The sequence below is a fragment of the Amphiura filiformis genome, chromosome 13 (genome assembly GCF_039555335.1).
Source record: "Amphiura filiformis chromosome 13, Afil_fr2py, whole genome shotgun sequence".
Lineage (NCBI taxonomy): Eukaryota > Metazoa > Echinodermata > Ophiuroidea > Amphilepidida > Amphiuridae > Amphiura > Amphiura filiformis.
In genome coordinates, this window is record NC_092640.1 from 16,132,749 (window position 1) to 16,140,875 (window position 8,127).

An 8,127-nucleotide genomic window follows, 5' to 3' on the forward strand; every position below is an offset into this window, starting at 1 on the left:
GCAATAATTTTCATTTTTTCAGTAAATGGCTGGAAAAACTATAATGCTTGATACTGATTTTTCTTTTAATCCTGGTGTTAAACTTAGGCCTGAAATCAGTCATTTAGTGTAAGATATTCGATTTTTATAGGCTTCAGCTCGGGCCGCGAGCTTTTTCTTGGATCAACCTTTTAGCTTTTCAAAGTAATATAGTTCGCTAATGAAGGATTTTCCCCAACTTTCTAAAGCACATCACCGTGAGCTATATATCATAGTTTTGTCAGAATTTCCGTTTTGATTTCACCATCTTTCAATGTCGGCTGAAAAATTTCTAAATCAACACGTGAAATCTAAAGGCTAGTACTAGCATTGTGGATCGATATCCCTGGGTTTAATAGGAATACCGGCATGGCTATAGTGTTGCCAGAACTTCAATATAGCAAAGAAATCCCCAGACCTATAGCGCTCCTACTGATCATGTTTAACCAGAACACCCAATTGGGGATTTAATCGCTGGTCGGGCAATTTGCTTTCAATGAAAAATTGACCTGGATAACAACAAAGGAAATATCGACTATTTATGCTGGTTGCTCTCGAGATAAAAGTACTCACCATTGCCTACTTTTACTTAGTTTGACATTTTCGGATCATGAATGGAAAAAGGGTAAAACAAAAACGGAAATTCTGACAAAACTATAACATATAGACCCACACGATGTGCTTTACAGAGGTGGGAAATATCTTTCTTTAGCAAACTATGTTAGTTTGAGACGCTAAAACATGAATTCCGTAAAAAGCTCGCAGGCGAATTCAAGGCCTATAAAAATCAAAAATATCACACTAAAAGACACAATTTGATGCTTAATTTTAACACCAGGATTTAAAAAAAATGTATATCCAAGCACCAAGTTTTTAACTGACATTACTGAAGAAAAAAAAATATTGCTTTATATTTGACCGAGAAAATTAATTTCATAGCAAAAAGGTGTATCTCTGAATTGTGCTGATTTTTACATGTATCGATCGACTTTTAGCGCGACTAAGCATTTCTAAAGAATTGGTTGTCCAGGCGGCAGACTGCACAATCGATGTGGAGAGATGAGAGGTCCGACCAACAGCTATAGCGAATGGTTCATGTTCAACTAATTCCAGCGGACTTATTTATAATAGGCCTATGCCTACCAGTTCCATCGTATAACCGATCTGCTAGAGAATATTTGTTACCATGTTTAATAAATTCGCATTTATCGTATAATAAAATGTAGCCAAATGTATATTATGTGTCACACGGTTTTCTGCTGAACCACTAGCAGGCTATGTTACCACATCTATGACAATGACAAAGGTGAATTTTGATGATTTTTACGATCGTCCGGATGAGCAAATCACTGAATGGGTCTTTAGTTCCTCCTCTCCTTATCCTGCCAATATTATATGAATCAAAGAAAAATAAAGAAAAATAAAATTAAACAAGAAAAAAGACAAAGAAAAGAAACAATAAAAGAAAAACAATAGAATAAATTAAACTAAATATGAAAAAAAAATGATCACGAAAGGAGTCTTTAGAAAATGCAAGAAAATATAAATGAAAAGTTTGAACAATATTTTGTTTATAAAAGTTTGTGTGACCGTGATGAGGCTCGAACTCACCATCTTCCGATCTAAAGAACCAAAGTCTTATGCCTTGCCAAGTGAGCTATGCCCGTGAGATGCGAAATAAAGATAAAATAATACATTGTATACCTGCTTGTGTCGGTAAATGATTTGCTCAAATACCATAATGATATAATATTGTGGAGGGCGCTAGCGTGAAATTTTCTATCATCACAGTCGCTACTATTCCTTGTAGACGGGTTTCTACGGTATGTGAATTCTGTTGTTTGTGCCACCTTGGGCTCAATTGTGACTGGATGAAACAATTCAATAAAATCACAGACTTACAAATTTAGAATTGGTGGCTCTGCTATTTAAAATAAGATACGACTGTTGCGTGAAATATTTTGATAATATAATTATTGTAAAAAATGTAAATTTACCCGATAGCCAAGCTCAAAACTACATGTAGAAAGAAAAATATAAGCGCAGTACTACACACAGACAAACGGGAAAATAATGATTTTGAGATTACTCGCCTATCACTCAAAGGATCATATATATTTAGGTATTTGTGATATTTTAAGTACAAAGAGAAAGATGAAAAAGTATTGATCTGTCTGGAATCTACAGAGAAAACAAGAAATCATCTTGTCTTTGCTTGCTTTATATCGTTATAATCAACGTGCCGATAACAGATATTTTGTGAAAAACGCTGTTCAAAATAATCGCAAAATACACCCTTCCCTCCCAATTGTTCCAGTCCCCAAATCTGCCGATTTTTTTTATTGCCCATACGAAAGATAAAGCCCGGGGGGACACTCCCATATATTGACATACGTCATGTGCCCATGAAATGACCCCGTTATTTTTGGCAAATGCTAGTCCCAATGACCCCGTTTTTTCAGTAGCCTACACTGAATGACCCCTTTTTTTGAACAATTAGTCTTCAAGATAGAAAGTTCGGCGCGCTTCGCCCGCATTTTGAAACAATAAACAAGTTTGGTCTAGTTTGTACAGTAAAATTGGGTAAAAAGCTATTTTTGATTGTTAATGATGTGAAATTGTGGGCGCTCCCATACAAAATCACCCCATTTTCGACATTGCCAACACCGAATGACCCCTTTTTTCTTCTGAACATTTCTACACCGATAGACCCCTAGTTCCGTACGCTGGTGGGCACAGGTACGTCACTTTCATATTCGAGTGCCCCCCCCCCCCCCAGGATAAAGCCTTTAAAGTTTGGCTACAAATCACTGTGGCTCCATATAGTGGAAATCTAAATAAATATCGCTAACTCATAGTCATGTGAGGGTATAGGCGAACTTCTTATTTAAAAAATAATAGCTGCCGCGTAGTTGTTTATAAGTGTACAGCGTGTTAATAACAGCACCATCGCGAGATTTAGTGTACTAATGCGGATGCAAGAAAACCATAATAGCTGCATAATTTTGTTTAGGTGAGGCCTGGGAATAAGCATAGACCCTGGAATTAAAAATAGCTGCTGCGGGGGTGTTTATAAGTGTTAAGATTGGTAACTGGTATTAGTGTAAAATCATGACTGCCCTATGTAGAAGTTCTTTGCAACCGGTCTCCTGCAGTTCTGTGCCGAAATAAAAGGCGAGTAAATCAGTAGTATTGTCAATTGGTTGCTTACATTTAACCTAGTCATATAAATTAAGATTTAATTTAAATCTGGTCAACCAGACATACCTATTTTTGACGGACGAACCGACGTTGCGACTGAAACCTTCAGTCTTCAGCTGGGTTGTGATGCAAATGACCTTGAGTACCGGACACTTCCGGTATTGATGACAATCGACGAGGAATGTCCTTTATGATTCGGTCCCAGCCGTGTGACAGCTTGGCCCGGACGCCTCCTCCACGGTTGAGAGATGGTTGCTCAGCTCTCACCCAGATAGCCTCTTTCACACCCCGCTCAAACCAACCCAGCTGAAGACTGAAGGTTTCAGTCGCAACGTCGGTTCGTCCGTCAAAAATAGGTATGTCTGGTTGACCAGATTTAAATTAAATCTTAATTTCAACATACCCAGATGAATGAGAGTCTACACAGTTTGTTTCTAGTCATATAAACTTTTTGAATAAATTAGTTTAGTTAATTTGGTTAGCATCGAACATGTCGAAGGCGCGTTGGGAGATTCTCGGGTGCAGTGCAGAGAAACTATATTTTGTTGCTGCGTGTGCTTGTTTGTTTGCCTTTGTTTTGAGTAATAAATAATTGAAAACATTAAATGAATTTGTCATAATACATATCCTTATTTACAATATAGAGTGTGAGGAAAAGACAATAAGCAGGCAGACATAATACAAACACACGGAGACACAGAGCTAATTTATCAATAATAATTGATTTGAATTAATTAATCTTTAATAATTTAGTTAATTAATACCTGTCCATGTGTCGCGCCCAAGTACAAAACACTAATCCTATCAAATGAGAGAAAAGGAGTTGATGACGTGACGAAAGAGAAAGAGATGGAACAACTTTAACAAGTAGGAGATAAGAGGTTAGATTTTATATAAAATGCGTGTATTTATTCACGTATTTTCTGAAAATCACTTTCTGTTCTATTACATGAGATATATTATATGAGTGTGTGGTTGGCGTGTAGTCCCAAAAAACCTTTAAAAAGCTCTGAAATGTTTTTATTATAAAATGCAAATGTTCGTTAACCCTGGACTTACCGGGGGCATGCGAAAAACTAATCCTGTCACGCGAAAGACTAAGTGTGCGTTATGGAGACCCACGGATAATTAATTTTGCTTTACCCAAATATTGTAAGCGATATTGAGCTCAAACTTGATATTTAGAATTGCATGGTTGTACGATTTCGTTACCAAAAATCAATTGATGTCCCATGGTTTGTGGATAGCTATCGAATTTACCAATTTGGCGAAGGTGCACTCACATAATGACATCATTTGGAGCATGTTGGGACTTGTGTAAGTATCCAATAGAGGAAACCCATAGCTATCCATTGATAGAACACCAACCCCTGGTTAGTAAAGCGTGCAACCCATAGCTGTCCATTGATAGAACAGCATAGAGGGTTGGTATAGATTTCCACCAGGGGAGTTTGTACCAATACCCACCCCACCCCAACCCCGGGTTAGTAAAGCGTGCAACCCATAGCTATCCATTGATAGAACAGCATAGAGGGTTAGTATAGATTTCCACAAGGAGAGTTGGAGTTTGTACCAACCCCTACCCCACCCCAACCCCGGGTTAGTAAAGCGTGCAACCCAGAGCTATCCATTGATAGAACAGCGTAGAGAGTTGGTAAGGATTTCCACAAGGAGAGTTCGCACCAATACCCACCCCACCCCAACCCCGGATTAATAAAGCGTGCAACCCATAGCTATCCATTGATAGAACAGCATAGAGGGTTGGTATAGATTTCCACAAGGAGATTTTGTACCAATACCCACCCCACCCCAACCAACCCCGGGTTAGTAAAGCGTGCAACCCATAGCTATCCATTGATAGAACAGCATAGAGGGTTAGTATAGATTTCCACAAGGAGAGTTGGAGTTTGTACCAACCCCCATCCCACCCCAACCCCGGGTTAGTAAAGCGTGCAACCCATAGCTATCCATTGATAGAACAGCATAGAGGGTTGGTATAGATTTCCACAAGGAGATTTTGTACCAATACCCACCCCACCCCAACCCCGGATTAATAAAGCGTGCAACCCATAGCTATCCATTGACAGTACAGCATAGAGGTTTGGTATAGATTTCCACAAGGAGAGTTTGTACTAATACCCACTCCACCCCAAGCCTGGGTAAGCAAAGCGTGCAAGCCATAGCTATCCATTGATAGAACAGCATAGGGGTTGGTATAGATTTCCACAAGGAGAGTTTGTACCAATACCAACTCCACCCCAAGCCCGGGTTAGTAAAGCGTGCAACCGGTTAACCCATAGCTATCCTTTGATAGAACAACATAGAGGGTTGGTATAGATTTCCATAAGGAGAGTTTGTACCAATACCCACCCCACCCCAACCTCGGATTAATAAATACGTCAGCAAAAAATAATTCACATTTTATACTTTATTTTGTTTTTATCTTACAGGTAAAGTAGAGATCATCAATCAAAAGTTTCACGCTGGGCTTGGAAACTACTAACAGAGGAAGGTGTAGAATATTCACAGTAAGCTGGTAAGAACTAATAATTCAATATTATTTAGGAAAAACTATACATCTTTTCGTTCATGTATGGTAAGAATGTATTTTACTTTGTAATTCCATACGCATTTGAATGACAAAAGGTAGCGTTTCAAAACTGAACAATTTGGATATTTCCTTCTTCAGGGCGATTCCCACTGTCACGGGCTCATTACAGCGTGACTACGTGCCACCCTGTGTTTATAATCTGTGTACTTCGAGCGGAAAGTCAATGTAAATTTTGTCACTTTCTATAAAATGGGGGAATTAAATCGCATAGTGCCGAATGAGGTTTCAAAATGCGCAAAACAGGATTCCCCATCTATCAATAACTTTATTTGGTATTTTAGTTTAGTATCTTTAAGAAATTGCTTTTTTTTTTTTGAAGTGTAAGGATATTATTATTATTGCGTCGATAGGTATAAGGTAGCAGTGTTCGAAATAAGCCAAAATCTTCAAGATCTTCAATCTTCAATTTTCACGGGCTCGAACTTGAATTGAAAATTTAAAAAAGTGACACTGGTCACATTTGTAGCGCTTACAAGGGCATGTCTTATTCCGAACACTGTGAGGAAATACCTACACTGTGTATGTTGACATATCAGTAACTTCCCTTTTATGCACATAATGTACATAAATGCACATGACCACTATACTTTTCCCAGCACTCTCTCGTAGAAATGATGAACGGTCCTGACAGTATTATCATACTGATCGATATTTTTGTAATTGGCAGATCCAGACAGCTTTTGTGAGATTACGGAATGTCATCAGCGTCAAGTACCTGAAGTCTGCACATTTGCATTTTATGTGTATTGGCACCGCAAATCATTATAATAATAGTAAAACTTATGTAATCAGGATGGTGTAAATTGCTTGTAAATTATCTTGTATGTATGTATTTATTATCAAGAAGTTAGTACTTAATACATATTAAGGGCTCATAACGAAACCAAATGTATCATATTTGTGACGAATTCTTCACCAAATAAGAATGTACCTACGCGGTCGGCGAAATCCATTTGGGACATTGTTTACCAAATCATCTAAAACAATGTATCAATCACGACTATTTCTTGCACTTGTTTTGATGATTTGGTTTACAAGTGTCCATTGTGAAGATTCCTTTAACGATGAAACATCAACTTACACGGAAACATATCCCGTCATTGAGACAAAAATTGTCACCAGTTTAGTTCCGGTCACTACATCAGATTTTTCGGTATTCTCAGAAACTTACCAAAATGCAACCAATGCATGTGACATTCAACAATTAGTTGTACTTCCTAACCATCAGATCACATTGAGAGCATATACTGGACCTATAAAATGCAGTGTACTAGTTACTACCAATAACAGTGGTGGTATTTCTGTCAAAATGTTACATTCCGGTCTTAAAACCGTGTACACTTATTTCTATATAGAAGTGTTTGGAAATAAAACCAAAGATTGCGCTGATCGATATGTGTTGGTATCAGGTGAAAATGTCCCTTGTATGACAGTAATCAGTGGAACCCAATTCAGGTTTCACTTTCATAACACTGAGATTATACTTGATTTACGTAGTGAAGATGTTCAATTGTCATCTTGTTTTGAAAGCTTTTCTGATTCATTGGATAAAATTGATAGCTGCGGTGTGACTCTTTATAGAAATTATGTCCGGCAAATAGAGCAAATCAAGTCATACAGATCTGGTATTACGAAGCATGAGGATGAGTATATTTCAACTGATGATTATTCCCCATCAGCAATTGAAATATCTTTCTCAGAATATATATCTTTCTCAGAAAAGTATATATTGTCATATTCCTCCTCATCATCTTTTGAAATATCTTCCCCATCGTATATATCATATGATGATGATTCCTCATTATCATTTGAAATATCTTCCCCATCATATAATTTATATGATGATGATTCTTCATCATCATTTGAAATATCTTCCCCATCGTATATAGCATATGGCGATGAGGAATATTATTCATTATCATTTGAAATGTCATATGATGATGATGATGATGATGATGATGATGATGATGATGATGATGATGATGATGATGATGATGATGATGACTATATCTTATTCCAAGTAACTTCACACCTAATTAAGTGTCCTGTGCATTGCGCGTGTACATTGGGATATAGAGAATGGCGATATTCGTGCCAGACAGACAGCAAAGATAAAAAACGTGTAGATTTGATAGTATATAATGAACGAAATATTAAAGGTTTATCCTTTGGTGATACCGGGTTGCGTTACATTCAACCGAATGCGTTTGTAGATCTTGACAGACTGAAATATTTAATTTTAGAGCACAACAACATTCATGTACTCTCTGTATCTGTGTTTCAGAACTTATCGCAAC